Source organism: Lucilia sericata, unplaced genomic scaffold (genome assembly GCF_015586225.1).
Source record: "Lucilia sericata isolate MDLA Ls3-8-SP2 unplaced genomic scaffold, ASM1558622v1 Contig000946F_arrow, whole genome shotgun sequence".
NCBI classification, from domain to species: domain Eukaryota; kingdom Metazoa; phylum Arthropoda; class Insecta; order Diptera; family Calliphoridae; genus Lucilia; species Lucilia sericata.
In genome coordinates this window covers 153,031-173,891 of record NW_023994931.1, presented here as the reverse complement: position 1 = coordinate 173,891, position 20,861 = coordinate 153,031, and the positions used below count along the sequence as shown (strand labels likewise).

Here is a 20,861-nt window from a genome sequence, read left to right as displayed (position 1 = left end):
TTAATATTTAAAACTTTTAAATATTCTTACTTTCTAAGCTTTTTGTCAGAAGTTTTGAAAGTGTGTTTGAAAAAACAGTTATAAAAAATCAACACCTGCATAGATAACTTATATCCGTGTTTAATGATTTTAAATCTGGTGTCGGCAAAAAGCTCTTTTATGAGCTCTCTTTTCCCCCTCCGACTCTTTTAATGTTTGCCTTACTTCCCCGGCCAAAGATTAAATTTCACATTTAACTCATTAAATTTGGTTCATAAATTCATTAGCGTTATGATTACTCAATCAATTTAAAAAGTTTAAAAAGCAAAAACAAATAACTGACAAATATTCTATTCTATAAATAAATAACTTAAATATTTTATTAACAAATAAATTATTAGCCACAAATTGTATAGTTTGAGTTTAAAAGGTAATAAATTAAAGGTAATAAATTAAAAGAAAATAAATAAATTTCGAAAAAAATACGATTTTTTCAAAAATAATGTATATTAATATATTCATTCGCTAGCTGGAGTTCGAGTCCCAGTTGAGAAACATTTTTTGTCAAATTTTAGGGATATTTTTTATTTAATTAATTAATAAAACTAATTTTAACTTAAAAGTTATAGAAAAAGTAAAAGAGAAACAGTAACAGCTAATCAGCTGTCTTTATTATTTCACAGTTGCTTACCAAAGCTTACTAAGCAAGTTGTGAAATAAGCAGTAGACGCTTATTTCCAATTAAATCCATTTTAAAGTACTTATTATATTAACTATAAAATATTTATGTTTATATTTAAATAAACATAAATGTCAACAAAATTTTTTAGTTGAAAATTAATTTTATATTTTTTGTTGTTTGTTGTTTGTCTAAATTTACATTTAAATTGATATTTATAAATAAATTTAAGCAAAATTTTTAGTTTTAATTTAATTTAACTTAAGCAGGAAGTTTTAAATTTTTTTGTTATATATATATAACATTTAAATATAATTATAACGGTTAGGTTATTTTGGGCAAATGAGTATTACCGTAGATAAATTCATGCACAAATTTTTAAACTGTGATACTAAACGACTTTATTTTAAGCTAAAAATATTTTCTTTCGGGAAATTTTTCCACACAACTCCACTATCTATAATAAACCATAACTTTATTTTACTGTGAATTCTGAAATCAAATACGAAACGAACGCAAATCAAGCTCACTTAGGGCTTAACACAATCCTTAATATTTTTGAATCAGTATTATTTTTATCTCAATTCAAGCCTGCTAATGAACTAGAACTGAACTAGAACTGAACTAGACTGAACTAGAACTGAACTAACTGAACTACTGAACTAGAACTGAACTAGAACTGAACTAGAACTGAACTAGAACTGAACTAGAACTGAACTAGAACTGAACTAGAACTGAACTAGAACTGAACTAGAACTGAACTAGAACTGAACTAGAACTGAACTAGAACTGAACTAGAACTGAACTAGAACTGAACTAGAACTGAACTAGAACTGAACTAGAACTGAACTAGAACTGAACTAGAACTGAACTAGAACTGAACTAGAACTGAACTAGAACTGAACTAGAACTGAACTAGAACTGAACTAGAACCGAACTAGAACTGAACTAGAACTGAGAACTGAACTAGAACTGCACTAGAACTGAACTAGAACTGAACTAGAACTGAACTAGAACTGAACTAGAACTGAACTAGAACTGAACTAGAACTGAACTAGAACTGAACTAGAACTGAACTAGAACTGAACTAGAACTGAACTAGAACTGAACTAGAACTGAACTAGAACTGACCTAGAACTGAACTAGAACTGAACTAGAACGAACTAGAACTGAACTAGAACTGAACTAGAACTGAACTAGAACTGAACTAGAACTGAACTAGAACTGAAACTAGAACTGAACTAGAACTGAACTAGAACTGAACTAGAACTGAACTAGACTGAACTAGAACTGAACTAGAACTGACTAGAACTGAACTAGGAACTAGAACTGACTAGAACTGAACTAGAACTGAACTAGAACTGAACTAGAACTGAACTAGAACTGAACTAGAACTGAACTAGAACTGAACAGACGAACTAGACTGACTAGAACTGAACTAGAACTGAACTAGAACTGAACTAGAACTGACTAGAAACTGAACTAGAACTGAACTAGAACTGACTAGAACTGAACTAGAACTGAACTAGAACTGAACTAGAACTGAACTAGACTGAACTAGAACTGACTAGAACTGACTAGACTGAACTAGAACTGAACTAGAACTGAACTAGAACTGACTAGAACTGAACTAGAACTGAACTAGAACTGAACTAGAACTGAACTAGAACTGACTAGAACTGAAACTAGAACTGAACTAGAACTGAACTAGAACTGAACTAGAACTGAACTAGAACTGAACTAGAACTGAACTAGAACTGACTAGAACTGAACTAGAACTAACTAGAACTGAACTAGAACTGAACTAAGAACTGAACTAGAACTGAACTAGAACTGAACTAGAACTGAACTAGAACTGAACAAACTGACTAGAACTGAACTAAGAACTGAACTAAGAACTGAACTAGAACTGAACTAGAACTGAACTAGAACTGAACTAGAACTGAACTAGAACTGAACTAGAACCTAGAACTGAACTAGAACTGAACTAGAACTGAACTAGAACTGAACTAGAACTGAACTAGAACTGAACTAGAACTGAACTAGAACTGAACTAGAACTGAACTAGAACTGAACTAGAACTGAACTAGAACTGAACAAGAACTGAACTAGAACTGAACTAGAACTGAACTAGAACTGAACTAGAACTGAACTAGAACTGAACTAGAACTGAACTAGAACTGAACTAGAACTGAACTAGAACTGAACTAGAACTGAACAGAACTGAACTAGAACTGAACTAGAACTGAACTAGAACTGAACTAGAACTGAACTAGAACTGAACTAGAACTGAACTAGAACTGAACTAGAACTGAACTAGAACTGAACTAGAACTGAACTAGAACTGAACTAGAACTGAACCAGAACTGAAGTAGAACTGAACTAGAACTGAACTAGAACTGAACTAGAACTGAACTAGAACTGAACTAGAACTGAACTAGAACTGAACTTGAACTGAACTTGAACTGAACTAGAACTGAACTAGAACTGAACTAGAACTGAACTAGAACTGCACTTGAACTGAACTAGAACTGAACTAGAACAGAACCAGAACAGAACTAGAACTGAACTAGAACAGAACTAGACCTATAAACATAGAATTAAATACGCAACGTCCTGCTTGAATAAAAATCTACAAAAAGGTTACTTTTTCGTTTTCTAATATGTGGTGACTGTTTTATTTTAAACACACTATGGCGTAGGGTATATATTTGTTGTCTATTTAACTTTAACGTAAATTTATGAAAATTAAAATCACTTAAATTAGTCGAGCATTATTAGATGTCATTTTAATTTAAAATATTAAGTCAGTTAAACATTTTTTTTTTAACAAAATAATAAAACTAAACAGAAACCAATTGTTAAGAACCTGAATGTTTTCGATTAGTTTAATTAAAACTTAAGACAAAACCATAAATTTATAATTAATTACTCACACTGAATATTTTAATAAATGTGGTGTCAGTGTTTTCAGTTAAAAGTGGGTTTTACCACATTTAAGCGGTTTTAAAAGTGCATTTTTTTTGGCCATATTTAAGATCAGACTGAGAAACTGGTTATTTGAAAGTGTTTTTTTTTTTTTTGTATTGTTTATAAAAATTTAAATATTTATTTGTATTCCTTATACGAATAGGTTTTAATATTGTTGCTGTTTTTACGTTTGGTTTAGAAATTAGAACTTGTTTGTTTTTGCTTATTTAAATATAATATTAAATTTGACATTGAATTTTGATTTGATTTTGTTAAATAGAAATTTCATTAGTTCAATTCAGCTTTTTAGATATGAAACAGAACTGACCATAAATTTGATTGGGAAATAATTATTTAAGGTAATTTATGGCCGAAAATGAGTAATGCCTTATTAACCCATTAAAGGCAATTTAGATTTGTATTGAATAAGTTTTTCCAAGTTGCAAGCAATTTCTCAACAAGAAAATAAAAAATATTATTTAAATTTTTTTCATTAAAAAAATCCTAAAATTCACATGATTAACAAAAATTATACAATTTATTTTATTTTTATACCAAAACTATATAAAATTAATAAAGTCAACTAAACTGGTGCAAACTTTAGCACCAAACAAAAGTTAAAAAAGTTTTATTTTTAAATCCATTGCTTGGTAAATTAACACCTTTAATAAAAAACAAACAACTTTTTTGTTGACTTGTATAATTTAATTTTTTTCTTTTACTCATGTAAATCGTATTCCACACAACACGTTCTCAATTTGAATGTGATTGTGAAAAAAAAAAACTATAAATGAATATGTAACTTTAAAAAAAAAAACTACATGACAGACAAAAATTGGCCTTGAATTTATATAAAAAATATCATAAAAGAAAATTTATATCTTCAACAAAAAAAAAATAAACAAACAAAAATTTATTCACATTCAGTTTAATCATCAGAGAACAATTCAGAACGTTTTTTTAAATTTCATAAAGTTTTCTATTACCACTTACTTCTGCAACTTAAGCCACCAGCGGAAACTTCCTCATGTGCCGCCAAAATGCAAAGGTCTGCTTAATTTAAATCCCCAAACTCTATGGGAATGAGTGACTTAACTTTTAAAACTATTTATTTGTTGCTTGAAGAGCAAAAAAAAATATTAATTAATAAAGAAATAATTAATGAATAAAATCAAATCAATCAAAATATTTAAAATTGTAGGGAATTTTATCATTCATGTGTTCAAAGAACAAAAATGTAAATTCATTCATGTCACCCCTGATAAAGTCCAATTGCGGCTACGACATGGTTTAAGAAATGCAGTTAAGGTGGAATGTTCAAATACCCTACAAATTTGAAGAGAACTAAAACAGAACTAGAATGAGAATTAGAACTAGAACAGAACGGAATAGGACAAAAAAAGTACTAGAACAGAACTAGAACAGAAACTAGAACAGAACTAGAACAGAACTAAAACAGAACTAGAACAAGAACTAGATCAGAACTAGAACAGAACTAGAACAGAACTAGAAACAGAACTAGAACAGAACTAGAACAGAACTAGAACAGAACTAGAACAGAACTAGAACAGAACTAGAACAGAACTAGAACAGAACTAGAACAGAACTAGAACAGAACTAGAACAGAACTAGACAGAAATAGAACAGAACTAGAACAGAACTAGAACAGAACTAGAACAGAACTAGAACAGAACTAGAACAGAACTAGAACCAGAACAGAACTAGAACAGAACTAGAACAGAACTAGAACAGAACTGGAACAGAACTAGAACAGAACTAGAACAGAACTAGAACAGAACTAGAACAGAACTAGAACAGAACAGAACTAGAACAGAACTAGAACAGAACTAGAACAGAACTGGAACAGAACTAGAACAGAACTAGAACAGAACTAGAACAGAACTAGAACAGAACTAGAACAGAACTAGAACAGAACTAGAACAGAACTAGAACAGAACTAGAACAGAACTAGAACAGAACTAGAACAGAACTAGAACAGAACTAAACAGAACTAGAACAGAACTAGAAACAGAAACTAGAACAGAACTAGAACAGAACGAACAGAACTAGAACAGAACTAGAACAGAAACTAGAACAGAACTAGAACAGAACTGAAACAGAACAAGAACTAGAACAGAACTAGAAACAGAACTAGAACAGAACTAGAACAGAACTAGAACAGAACTAGAACAGAACTAGAACAGAACTAGAACAGAACTAGAACAGAACTAGAACAGAACTAGAACAGAACTAGAACAGAACTAGAACAGAACTAGAACAGAACTAGAACAGAACTAGAAGAACTAGAACAGAACTAGAACAGAACTAGAACAGAACTAGAAACAGAACTAGAACAGAACTAGAACAGAAACTAGAACAGAACTAGAACAGAACTAGAACAGAACTAGAACAGAAGAACTAGAAACTAGAAACAGAACTGAACAGAAACAGAACTAGAACTAGAACAGAACAGAAACTAGAACAGAACTAGAACAGAACTAGAAACAGAACTAGAACAGAACAGCAACCGGAACTAGAACAGAACTAGAACATAACTGAACAGAACTAGAACAGAACTAGAACAGAACTAGAACAGAAACTAGAACTAGAACACAACCTAGAACATATGCTAGACTAAGACTCAATTCAATTAAAACAACATAAACGCATGCATGTATATTGATTGGGAAATTCATAATTGCCGGGAATTCCCGAACTCTAAACCCTAGACACAACTAACTATAATCTTAATTCTCTTATAAAACGTCATCATATAGTATAACAAAATATCAAATACCTGCTGCCAACAAAATACATACAATTTTAACTAAATGTGACAATCAGTTTGATTATTTACTTAAATGAAATTGACATTCTTCATATGATTAAATTTAATCTATAATACTCGCAATCGTATGAAAAATATGTTATTTAGCCAATTTTTTTAATACATATTTTCAATTATGTCTAAATGCACAAAGCATTTGTAAAGCAAATGTTTAGTTATTTTTTTTCACGAAAAAAAAAAACGTGAACATCATTCAATTGCTTCTGCACTCTCCTGAAGTGATGAATTTTTTGAAAAATATAATATAAACATCATTGCAATTAAGTTTTAATTCAAATTTACAGGTTTTCTTGTGCGCATTCAGCAGCACGTTTTAGAATACATATAAAAAATTTTTTTAGAAAAATATATAATTTCTTTAAGTTTATTTGTTGTTTATTGTATAATCCTAACTGGTTTTTCTGTTTTTATTTAAAATTTAAATCCCACGTAGTTTTTAAATTAGCAGCAACTGTCTATTTAAATTACAAATAATTTAATAAAATCCATTTTCATATAGAGTTTATAATATAAACATTTTTCCTTTGTTACATCTTCAATATTCAGAACTAAAATGTCGTCACTAAGGAAAACAATAGAACCGATTTGAACGAAAATAATCTACTGTCAAAGTGACAGCTCACTAGCAGGATTCCACATTATCATCTAAACCTAGAGAATCGATCATTTGATATAATCGGCTTATCATTAATTATATTAATTTTGTATTTGTATTTTTTTAAAATACTTGCAGCATTGATTAAGTCACTGCAGTTCCTAATGGGTTAAAACTTACAAAACAAATGGCGTTTTATTTTAATAATTCTGGGTTTTTTAGTTTTTTTTTTTTTACTGTTTTGTCTAACTCCTGTAACATGTAAATTAATATTTCTTAACACAATATTTTGAATATTAATTATTAATATTTTATTATTAGAAGTCAGTACTACTATATAGTATATCTACAGATTAGCATTTATTTAATATTATGTGGGATTTTTTCCAGTTATATTTTTATTTTTGTTTTATAACTTTTCGCTTTTATTGTTTACATACTACATACTACGATAGAAGTAATTATATAGATAATAAAAAAAGAATAACACCTTATAAGATACATTTATTAAAGACAGTTAATTATCAAGAGTCAAATAAATATAAAATGAATTATAAACAAATTTGCATTACTGCGAAAAACAGGTCTTTATTTATTTAAAACATAAAAAAAGTTTTATTTAAGAGCTTAACAAAGAAAAATCCCACCTTTAAATTAGTTTAATGAATAATACATTTATTGTTTAATTCAATTAAATATTTATTCAAATATTCATTGTTAAGTGTGCGTAATGTCTCTGTTGGTATTAAGAGTCAGTAAACGCAGTACAACGATTATAGGAGTTACTGCGATTATTACAATCGTAAAGCAATTATGAATCTTATCAGTAATATTTGCTACTGGAAATTACTGTCAATATTACCATTAAATCATATTTTTTTGTATAAAAAAAAACTCATTTACGGAGGTCAATAACATTGATAAGATATTATAGTAAACTTTAGTGCTAACTAGTGCTGAACTAGAACTGAACTAGAACTTAACTAGAACTGAACTAGAACTGAACTAGAACTGAACTATAACTGAACTATAACTGAACTAGAACTGAACTAGAACTGAACTAGAACTGAACTAGAACTGAACTAGAACTGAACTAGAACTGAACTAGAACTGAACTAGAACTGAACTAGAACTGAACTAGAACTGAACTAGAACTGAACTAGAACTGAACTAGAACTGAACTAGAACTGAACTAGAACTGAACTAGAACTGAACTAGAACTGAACTAGAACTGAACTAGAACTGAACTAGAACTGAACTAGAACTAGAACTGAACTAGAACTGAACTAGAACTGAACTAGAACTGAACTGGAACTGAACTAGAACTGAACTAGAACTGAACTAGAACTGAACTAGAACTGAACTAGAACTGAACTAGAACTGAACTAGAACTGAACTAGAACTGAACTAGAACTGAACTAGAACTGAACTAGAACTGAACTAGAACTGAACTAGAACTGAACTAGAACTGAACTAGAACTGAACTAGAACTGAACTAGAACTGAACTAGAACTGAACTAGAACTGAACTAGAACTGAACTAGAACTGAACTAGAACTGAACTAGAACTGAACTAGAACTGAACTAGAACTGAACTAGAACTGAACTAGAACTGAACTAGAACTGAACTAGAACTGAACTAGAACTGAACTAGAACTGAACTAGAACTGAACTAGAACTGAACTAGAACTGAACTAGAACTGAACTAGAACTGAACTAGAACTGAACTAGAACTGAACTAGAACTGAACTAGAACTGAACTAGAACTGAACTAGAACTGAACTAGAACTGAACTAGAACTGAACTAGAACTGAACTAGAACTGAACTAGAACTGAACTAGAACTGAACTAGAACTGAACTAGAACTGAACTAGAACTGAACTAGAACTGAACTAGAACTGAACTAGAACTGAACTAGAACTGAACTAGAACTGAACTAGAACTGAACTAGAACTGAACTAGAACTGAACTAGAACTGAACTAGAACTGAACTAGAACTGAACTAGAACTGAACTAGAAATGAACTAGAACTGAACAGAACTGAACAGAACTGAACTAGAACTGACTAGAACTGAACTAGAAACTGAACTAGACTGAACTAGAACTGACTAGAACTGAACTAGAACTGAACTAGAACTGAACTAGAACTGAACTAGAACTGAACTAGAACTGAACTAGAACTGAACTAGAACTGATCTAGAACTGAACTAGAATTTTAAACTTAACCTAAAATTACCTATACAAACATTTTATATAATATTTATTCCAAAATATTTTCTCATCTTTTCAGTATGCCATGGCCAGCTGATGTGTTATGTCTGTGAAATTGTGCCCAAGTCACCGTAGAAACACCACAAGTTGAATGTAATGAAGATTATTTTAATACTGGCGGATCAACAGAATTCATCCGTACAGACGACGACAGAAATGCCAAAGACATCCCCAGGTATAACAGAAGACAGTGACGCCTCAACAAAGAAGATACAACCCCCACAACTGTAACAACAGAAGAGCCAACAACACCAACAACTACAACAACTGAAACGACCTACTGAATTGACAACTGAAACTACCACAGAATTAACAACAGAATCTACATCCGAAGAAGAATTGTGGAACTTCACATGGACCCTACAACTTCTACAGAGGCGCAACCACCAACAACCGCCTAACAGTTGGACCACCTATGACTACCACAGGTATACCAACACCACCCAATCCAGGCACCTATTAAGCCCCTAGATGATGTAGAAAGTTTGAACAATCATAGTTTGGCACACATGAACAAAACTCGACAAGGAGATGAATTTGAAAGCGTTGAAGTTGAACATGCCACCACTAAAGCCTATAAACCATCAGCCGAGTTTAGAGTACGTCAATTGAGATCAGTCAGTGATGTAACCTATCATTGTTATAAAGTCCATGCCACAACAGGTGAGTTAACCATTTAATTAAAAACACACAAATCTCTAATATATTGTGTTATTCTTTCAGTAAATGGCACCACGGTGGTCAATCGTGGCTGTTCTCGTGTTCACACCATGGAATCCGTCTGTGGTCAATGGGAAGCCCAGCATCCTAATGAACAAATTAATAAATGTTATCCCTGTTCTCGCACCAAATGTAATGGAAGCTCTGCTCTCAATGTTTCAACAACCGCTTTAATTGTTGCTGTAGTGGCGGTGTTTATAAGCCGGAAGTAATCAATTCCGTTTTATTCATTAAGCAGAATAACAGGAAATCTTTAGATGAGTTTTCAAACATGTACTTAAAGGGCTTTAAATATCAAAGCTTTATTACAAGTATTTAAACGGATTTTTAGCAAACAAATTAAATACCAGCTCGTTTTTTGGCTTTCCATAACCATATTAAATTTTAATGAACAAAATTTGTATTAAAAACCTACTTATTTAAAAAAGGTATGATCCCAAAACCAAAAATATTTTATTTCACCAAAAAAATCAGAAGTATTTATTGTTATTTGTTATGAAATCCTTCCATTTAAACAAACAAACGAGACAAAATTATGTATGAAGCCATTATACAAACAAAACTATTCGAATTATTTTATTTTTTACTTAAAAATTGTTTTTTTTTATTATAGTTACATTTAGTTCTATTTCATAAGTTTATCATTAATCTAAGTATAAATTTTATTGCATCTTTGAAAATGTGTAAAAATAAATGTTTTAGAAAATTTACTAAAAAATAAAATTTTATTCTTGAACTTTGCAAATTTAAGAAAAATTTAAGACAGGACCAGAATTGAACTGAACTGGAGCTAGAGCTGAAGTAGAATTGTACAAGAATTGAACTGAACTAGAACTGAACTAGAACTGAACTAGAACTGAACTAGAACTGAACTAGAACTGAACTAGAACAGAACTAGAACTGAACTAGAACTGAACTAGAACTGAACTAGAACTGAACTAGAACTGAACTAGAACTGAACTAGAACTGAACTAGAACTGAACTAGAACTGAACTAGAACTGAACTAGAACTGAACTAGAACTGAACTAGAACTGAACTAGAACTGAACTAGAACTGAACTAGAACTGAACTAGAACTGAACTAGAACTGAACTAGAACTGAACTAGACTGAACTAGAACTGAACTAGAACTGAACTAGAACTGAACTAGAACTGAACTAGAACTGAACTAGAACTGAACTAGAACTGAACTAGAACTGAACTAGAACTGAACTAGAACTGAACTAGAACTGAACTAGAACTGAACTAGAACTGAACTAGAACTGAACTAGAACTGAACTAGAACTGAACTAGAACTGAACTAGAACTGAACTAGAACTGAACTAGAACTGAACTAGAACTGAACTAGAACTGAACTAGAACTGAACTAGAACTGAACTAGAACTGAACTAGAACTGAACTAGAACTGAACTAGAACTGAACTAGAACTGAACTAGAACTGAACTAGAACTGAACTAGAACTGAACTAGAACTGAACTAGAACTGAACTAGAACTGAACTAGAACTGAACTAGAACTGAACTAGAACTGAACTAGAACTGAACTAGAACTGAACTAGAACTGAACTAGAACTGAACTAGAACTGAACTAGAACTGAACTAGAACTGAACTAGAACTGAACTAGAACTGAACTAGAACTGAACTAGAACTGAACTAGAACTGAACTAGAACTGAACTAGAACTGAACTAGAACTGAACTAGAACTGAACTAGAACTGAACTAGAACTGAACTAGAACTGAACTAGAACTGAACTAGAACTGAACTAAACTGAACTAGAACTGAACTAGAACTGAACTAGAACTGAACTAGAACTGAACTAGAAACTAGAACTGAACTAGAACTGAACTAGAACTGAACTAGAACTGAACTAGAACTGAACTAGAACTGAACTAGAACTGAACTAGAACTGAACTAGAACTGAACTAGAACTGAACTAGAACTGAACTAGAACTGAACTAGAACTGAACTAGAACTGAACTAGAACTGAACTAGAACTGAACTAGAACTGAACTAGAACTGAACTAGAACTGAACTAGAACTGAACTAGAACTGAACTAGAACTGAACTAGAACTGAACTAGAACTGAACTAGAACTGAACTAGAACTGAACTAGAACTGAACTAGAACTGAACTAGAACTGAACTAGAACTGAACTAGAACTGAACTAGAACTGAACTAGAACTGAACTAGAACTGAACTAGAACTGAACTAGAACTGAACTAGAACTGAACTAGAACTGAACTAGAACTGAACTAGAACTGAACTAGAACTGAACTAGAACTGAACTAGAACTGAACTAGAACTGAACTAGAACTGAACTAGAACTGAACTAGAACTGAACTAGAACTGAACTAGAACTGAACTAGAACTGAACTAGAACTGAACTAGAACTGAACTAGAACTGAACTAGAACTGAACTAGAACTGAACTAGAACTGAACTAGAACTGAACTAGAACTGAACTAGAACTGAACTAGAACTGAACTAGAACTGAACTAGAACTGAACTAGAACTGAACTAGAACTGAACTAGAACTGAACTAGAACTGAACTAGAACTGAACTAGAACTGAACTAGAACTGAACTAGAACTGAACTAGAACTAGAACTGAACTAGAACTGAACTAGAACTGGAACTGAACTAGAACTGAACTACAAATGATCTACAACTAAACTACAACTTAACTACAACTTAACTACAACTAAACTACAACTGAACAAGAACTGAACTAGCACCGATTTAGAGCTGAACTGAAACAAACCTTTAGCTAAACTAGAAGCGGAACTGCACTCTAACATTATCTTCCAAAATCATATATATTTTACTTGTATTTATCTGACATCTAATTTCAGTTAAAATATGCTTTAAACATTAATTATGATGAAAATTTACTTCAACAAATTAAAGAAAAACATTAAAAAATTTTAAAAATAAAAAAAAATAATCCAAGGGGACACCCGGGTTTGAACCGGGGACCTCTCGATCTGCAGTCGAATGCTCTACCACTGAGCTATATCCCCACTTATAAGAACCCAGCAAAAAATTCAAAACGAATAAATGTGTGAATTACTACCACACATATACAAACTAATATTCATATAAAGAATTATTATAGTACAGAACCACAAACAAATAAGCATGAGTATGAAATAATACAGTTGTCCCTAGATTTACATAGCTTAAAAATTTGTTTATTTAAATTACAATTTGTGTTGTCCTGCGAGTGATATCGGCATCCAGTTTTAAAATGAAATATTTATTTGGTGTTATGTAATTTTGTAAAATAGAAAAATAAAAAATCTTTATAATGACCTTCTATTTTTCATAAACACCAACTGCGTAAATTAAGGGATTATTATACACAATGTTTCAAAACGCAAAAAAAAAATCAATCATACGCAACTAAACACACTTACATGAATGTCCACAAACAAAACGAACCCATTAACGTATGAGTATTGACATGGAAAATAAACCATATTCATACGCCCCAGTTCTATTTTCAATTATTTTTGCAAATTTATTTTATCAATATGTAGATGTCTACATACATATGTATGTATGTGTGTATGCCTATTACTACACTTGATAAAGAAAATACAAAATATTTTACAAAAAATGAAAGCATACTTTATGGATTGATTTTTATTGAAAACAAAAATATTATTTTATTTTTGTTTTCAATAAAAACGCCATTGATCGATATACAATTAAATGCACAGATAAGAAAGTCTGTTATGGAGTAAACAACCAGAAGAGTTTGAATATTAGTAAATATTTTTGTTTATCACTATAATTATGAGTATTGCAACATTCTGTAATAGAATTGTTAACATATTTATGTATATTTGTTTTTATTTGGTTTTTTGTCTCTTATGATAAGACAATTGTGTAAAAAAGGGCGCTCATCAGAAATAGACATTGATAAAATATGACATTATAACATTGAAAACAATGCATTATTTATTGATTTGGTTATAAATATTTCTATGTTTTTACTACTTTAACCAAGCCTTTGCTTTACAAAACAGTCATTTAGAGTAAACAAATTAATGAACAAAGGGCTAGAAATAAACAAAGTAAAATTCAAGGTTAACAAAATTGGATATATGTTCATGTTACGATCGAATGCAATTTCAGTTCTGATCTAGTATTTGGTATATTCTAGTTATGTTCTGCTCAAGTTCTGTTCTAGTTCTGTTCTAGTTCTGTTTAGTTCTGTTCTAGTTCTGTTCTAGTTCTGTTCTAGTTCTGTTCTAGTTCTGTTCTAGTTCTGTTCTAGTTCTGTTCTAGTTCTGTTCTAGTTCTGTTCTAGTTCTGTTCTAGTTCTGTTCTAGTTCTGTTCTAGTTCTGTTCTAGTTCTGTTCTAGTTCTGTTCTAGTTTTGTTCTAGTTCTGTTCTAGTTCTGTTCTAGTTCTGTTCTAGTTCTGTTCTACTTCTGTTCTAGTTCTGTTCTAGTTCTGTTCTAGTTCTGTTCTAGTTCTGTTCTAGTTCTGTTCTAGTTCTGTTCTAGTTCTGTTCTAGTTCTGTTCTAGTCTGTTCTAGTTCTGTTCTAGTTCTGTTCTAGTTCTGTTCTAGTTCTGTTTTTCTAGTTCTGTTCTAGTTCTGTTCTAGTTCTGTTCTAGTTCTGTTCTAGTTCTGTTCTAGTTCTGTTCTAGTTCTGTTCTAGTTCTGTTCTAGTTCTGTTCTAGTTCTGTTCTAGTTCTGTTCTAGTTCTGTTCTGTTCTAGTTCTAGTTCTGTTCTAGTTCTGTTCTAGTTCTGTTCTAGTTCTGTTCTAGTTCTGTTCTAGTTCTGTTCTAGTTCTGTTCTAGTTCTGTTCTAGTTCTGTTCTAGTTCTGTTCTAGTTCTGTTCTAGTTCTGTTCTAGTTTGTTCTAGTTCTGTTCTAGTTCTGTTCTAGTGCTGTTCTAGTTCTGTTCTAGTTCTGTTCTAGTTCTGTTCTAGTTCTGTTCTAGTTCTGTTCTAGTTCTGTTCTAGTTCTGTTCTAGTTCTGTTCTAGTTCTGTTCTAGTTCTGTTCTAGTTCTGTTCTAGTTTGTTCTAGTTTTGTTCTAGTTTTGTTCTAGTTCTGTTCTAGTTCTGTTCTAGTTCTGTTCTAGTTCTGTTCTAGTTCTGTTCTAGTTCTGTTCTAGTTCTGTTCTAGTTCTGTTCTAGTTCTGTTCTAGTTTGTTCTAGTTCTGTTCTAGTTCTGTTCTAGTTCTGTTCTAGTTCTGTTCTAGTTCTGTTCTAGTTTTGTTCTAGTTCTGTTCTAGTTCTGTTCTAGTTCTGTTCTAGTTCTGTTCTAGTTCTGTTCTAGTTCTGTTCTAGTTCTGTTCTAGTTATGTTCTAGTTCTGTTCTAGTTCTGTTCTAGTTCTGTTCTAGTTCTGTTCTAGTTCTGTTCTAGTTCTGTTCTAGTTCTGTTCTAGTTCTGTTCTAGTTCTGTTCTAGTTCTGTTCTAGTTCTGTTCTGTTCTAGTTCTGTTCTAGTTCTGTTCTAGTTCTGTTTGTTCTAGTTCTGTTCTAGTTCTGTTCTAGTTCTGTTCTAGTTCTGTTCTAGTTCTGTTCTAGTTCTGTTCTAGTTCTGTTCTAGTTCTGTTCTAGTTCTGTTCTAGTTCTGTTCTAGTTCTGTTCTAGTTCTGTTCTAGTTCTGTTCTAGTTCTGTTCTATTTCTGTTCTAGTTCTGTTCTAGTTCTGTTCTAGTTCTGTTCTAGTTCAATTCCAATACAATTCCAGTGGATACATTTCTTACTTTCTTAAGTACAGTTACTTTTAATGGGGCGAATGTAGACTTAGCAAAAATAATGCGTAGGTACTTGAAGACTACTTTTTAGAAGATTATAGTCATAATTTAAAGCTATTAACACAAGATATAAAAATGTTATTATTTACTGAATTGACATTGAATTGACTGCACCTAATGCCGCTATCATCCAATATACCTAGAATGTGATACAAATAAAAAACTTTTTATAGCTCAAAGATAAACTGTAATATATAGAAATTTTCCCAATCGAATTCCTAGAATATATACATATTGAAAACAATATATCGGGTTGATTTTGAGGATCAAGTTGACTTTTTCAGATAAGAACGTAATATAAAAATTTAATGTTATTTTATTGCGTACTTCCTTATTGGAACCCACACCTTGCAAGATAAAGTTCTTATTGTTTATTATATGACCATAACTACAATGTATAAAAATATGATTGATAATATTTTGCAATCAATTATATATATTTTGCAAATATAAGAGGGATATGAAATATACATTTTTGATTTTTTGGTCCACAATTTTAATTATAACAAATTAAAATCCGGGCGAACACGCACACATTTCTAATACTCAAGGAATTTGCAACTTCGAACAACGTTTATTGTTCTTTTAACGATTCTGATTCATTAACGCATACAAATATAAATAAAAAACAAATAAACATATATAAGTAAATACTTATAATACATACATTATGAATGAATATTTCTTCTCACTCTTGACTGACACTTTGGCCACTTAGTTTGGAAAAAAAATTAAAAAAAAGAAACTTTTTTAATTTAAAGATAATAACTGGCCAATGCTACATACGACTGTAGCTGTAGTCCATTGGTTTTAAATTGTCTTTTTCTAGATCACTTCTCAGAAAACATTTCGAAATTATAATTCCCTGATAACATTTTTCAACTAGGTTGAGGTGTTTTATTTATAGTAATGTTTTAAAAGTTTGTCTGGGGTTTTTTAATGGCCTATTAAAAGAAGAGAGTTTTCACAAAGTAGGCATGAACAAAGCTGTAATAGATAGACTTATAATAATTAGAACAATACTAGAACAGAACTAGAAAAAACTAGAAAAGAACTGGAACAGAACTAGAACAGAACTAGAACAGAACTAGAACAGAACTAGAACAGAACTAGAACAGAACTAGAACAGAACTAGAACAGAACTAGAACAGAACTAGAACAGAACTAGAACAGAACTAGAACAGAACTAGAACAGAACTAGAACTAGAACAGAACTAGAACAGAACTAGAACAGAACTAGAACAGAACTAGAACAGAACTAGAACAGAACTAGAACAGAACTAGAACAGGAACTAGAGCAGAACTAGAACAGAACTAGGAACAGAACTAGAACAGAACTAGAACAGAACTAGAAACAGAACTAGAACAGAACTAGAACAGAACTAGAACAGAAACTAGAACAGAACTAGAACAGAACTAGAACAGAACTAGAACAGAACTAGAACAGAACAAGAAACAGAACAAGAACAGAACTAGAACAGAACTAGAACAGAACTAGAACAGAACTAGAACAGAACTAGAACAGAACTAGAACAGAACTAGAACAGAACTAGAACAGAACTAGAACAGAACTAGAACAGAACTAGAACAGAACTAGAACGACTAGAACAGAACTAGAACAGAACTAGAACAGAACCTAGAACCAGAACTAGAACAGAACTAGAACAGAACTAGAACAGAACTAGAACAGAACTAGAACAGGAACTAGAACAGAACTAGAACAGAACTAGAACAGAACTAGAACAGAACTAGAACAGAACTAGAACAGAACTAGAACAGAACTAGAACAGAACTAACTAGAAACTAGAACAGAACTAGAACAGAACTAGAACAGAACTAGAACAGAACTAGAACAACTAGAACAGAACTAGAACAGAACTAGAACAGAACTAACAGAACTAGAACAGACTAGACAGAACTAGAACAGACTAGAACATAACTAGAACAGAACTAGAACAGAGCTAGAACGAACTAGAACAGAACTAGAACAGAACTAGAACAGAACTAGAACAGAACTAGAACAGAACTAGAACAGAACTAGAACAGAACTAGAACAAACTAGAACAGAACTAGAACAGAACTAGAACAGAACTAGAACAGAACTAGAACAGAACTAGAACAGAACTAGAACAGAACTAGAACAGAACTAGAACAGAACTAGAACAGAACTAGAACAGAACTAGGTGAACTAACTTCGCTTATGGTATTCAATTAAGGAAAGTGATTCATGTCTTCATTATGACCAATAGGTATAAATTAATAATTTTCTTGGCTAAAATAATTTCCAATATCCCACGGCATTTAATAATTGACTTGTAATCTTATCATTAAAGCAATGGATATTTTCAACACCATATTCTTAATATTTTAACTGCAATTTCTGTGAAATTATTGCAATTTTAAATTGTTCCAGCTGTGAACAGCAGATAAGAATATTATTATGAAAAAAGAGTTCACATTTGTTGCTAAAAAGTAATAACAAAATAATTTTTATACTATAATAGATAATCTGGCTTGGCAATATCGGAGTTCTGATCTAAAAGTGGAAAATGACAAGTTTTAAATCTATCTCTTTCAACAGGTTCGTTCGTATAAATATCTATTGCGAACGAATCTATTTACTTATGTATGAATTCTATGTAATTATGGCCTTTAGTTTTATATCGGTTCAATATAATGTGATTGGCCTATGTCAATAATAAAACACGATAAGTAATAAGAATAAATATGGCTAATATTTATTTAATGCAAACAATAATTGTTCTCAATTACTTAATTAAGTGGCTGATTTCAAGTGGCTGATTTCAGTAGCAGTATAAATAAGGACAAGTACACTATACATGTTAGGGCGTCCTAAGCCAATTGGAACTTCGCTCCGGAACGACCCGAGTCATACTTGGCCAAAGATTTTCAACTCAGCGACAGCTATATCATCCGAAAGTTTTTTTTTCCTATGAAAGAACTACCAGCCACAGTTGAACTGTTGCAACAACAACTATATTAGGGATATATCGAAAAACTTTAGACTGCTTCTAATCCAAACTTTATACAAAGTATTCTTATCAATTGCAGATAGAGCACAAATAAATTTAAATTGACAAATTTTTGCTATTTTAATTATACCCTGCAGTTTTAAGACATAAGAGACTAACTATTTCAATCAACATCGATTGGACTAGTATCGATATTAAATTTTAAATATCATTACAGATTTTGATAATAACAATAATACCAGAAATATCTAAGCAAAATATAATATTCTATTAAACTTTGTATGCATATGACTAAAATAAAATATATTTTACAATCTCGATATTTCTTATCATAAAAAAAAGTTAGACAAAACTGTTTGCTAAACACCTTTTTAACACCTGACTACTCGCATTTCATAACAAAGCTACAAGAACAAAAAAAAACATTGACTTGTGAATTAATAACATGAGATAATTTAAGTTACCATAATACCCATCCATCTAAATGTTATAAACATTAAATGATGCTTATCAACTGTCAATTATTATAAGTAGTTAAAAAATAAATTTTGCATTAATACACTTAATCACAATTTTATATCGAAAATTTTACAATCACCATTTCTTTAACAGAAAAGTTGCCTTTTAGAAATCTGGTCCATGTTCAAAGTTTTAATGTATGACATTTTTAGAAAACGTTTTGTTAGTTTTCTAAAAAAATAACCAGAACTGAACCAGAACTAAACTAGAACTAAACAAGAACTGAACTAGACGAACTAGAACTGAACTAGAACTGAAAACTAGAACTGACTAGAACTGAACTAGAACTGAACTAGAACTGAACTAGAACTGAACTAGAACTGAACTAGAACTGAACTAGAACTGAACTAAGAACTGAACTGAACTAGAACTGAACTAAACTGAACTAGAACTGACTAGAACTGAACTAGAACTGAAAGAACTGAACTAGAACTGAACTAGACTGAACTAGAACTGAACTAGAACTGAACTAGAACTGAACTAGAACTGAACTAGAACTGAACTAGAACTGAACTAGAACTGAACTAGAACTGAACTAGAACTGAACTAGAACTGAACTAGAACTGAACTAGAACTGAACTAGAACTGAACTAGAACTGAACTAGAACTGAACTAGAACTGAACTAGAATGAACTAGAACTGAACTAGAACCGAACTAGAACTGAACTGAACTGAACTAGAAAAGAATGAACTAGAACTGAACTAGAACTGAACTAGAACTGAACTAGAACTGAACTAGAACTGAATAGAACTGAACTAGAACTGAACTAGAACTGAACTAGAACTGAACTAGAACTGAACTAGAACTGAACTAGAAACTGAACTAGAACTGAACTAGAACTGAACTAGAACTGAACTAGAACTGAACTAGAACTGAACTAGAACTGAACTAGAAACTGAACTAGAACTGAACTAGAACTGAACTAGAACTGAACTAGAACTGAACTAGAACTGAACTAAGAACTAGAACTGAACTAGACTGAACTAGAACTGAACTAGAACTGAACTAGAACTGAACTAGAACTGAACTAGAACTGAACTAGAACTGAACTAGAACTGAACTAGAACTGAACTAGAACTGAACTAGAACTGAACTAGAACTGAACTAGAACTGAACTAGAACTGAACTAGAACTGAACTAGATACTAGAACTGAACTAGAACTGAACTAGAACTGAACTAGAACTGAACTAGAGCTGAACTAGAACTGAACTAGAACTGAACTAGAACTGAACTAGAACTGAACTAGAACTGAACTAGAAACTGAACTAGAACTGACTGAACTAGAACTGAACTAGAACCGAACTAGAACTGAACTAGAACTGAACTAGAACTGAACTAGAACTGAACTAGAACTGAACTAGAACTGAACTAGAACTGAACTAGAACTGAACTAGAACTGAACTAGAACTGAACTAGAACTGAACTAGAACTGAACTAGAACTGAACTAGAACTGAACTAGAACTGAACTAGAACTGAACTAGAACTGAACTAGAACTGAACTAGAAGTGAAC

The 20,861-nt window shown here is 31.5% G+C and overlaps 1 non-coding gene and 1 pseudogene across 1 annotated transcript; one reads left to right on the top strand and one right to left on the bottom strand.

The window, feature by feature from the left end:
* The first annotated feature begins 9,538 nt into the window (after window positions 1-9,538).
* On the top strand, window positions 9,539-10,742 carry LOC119609161 (annotated as a pseudogene).
* Window positions 10,743-13,007: 2,265 nt separating this feature from the next.
* Window positions 13,008-13,079, bottom strand: Trnac-gca. Its single transcript has one exon. It is a non-coding gene; the product is annotated as a tRNA-Cys (tRNA).
* Between the last annotated feature and the right edge of the window lie 7,782 nt (window positions 13,080-20,861).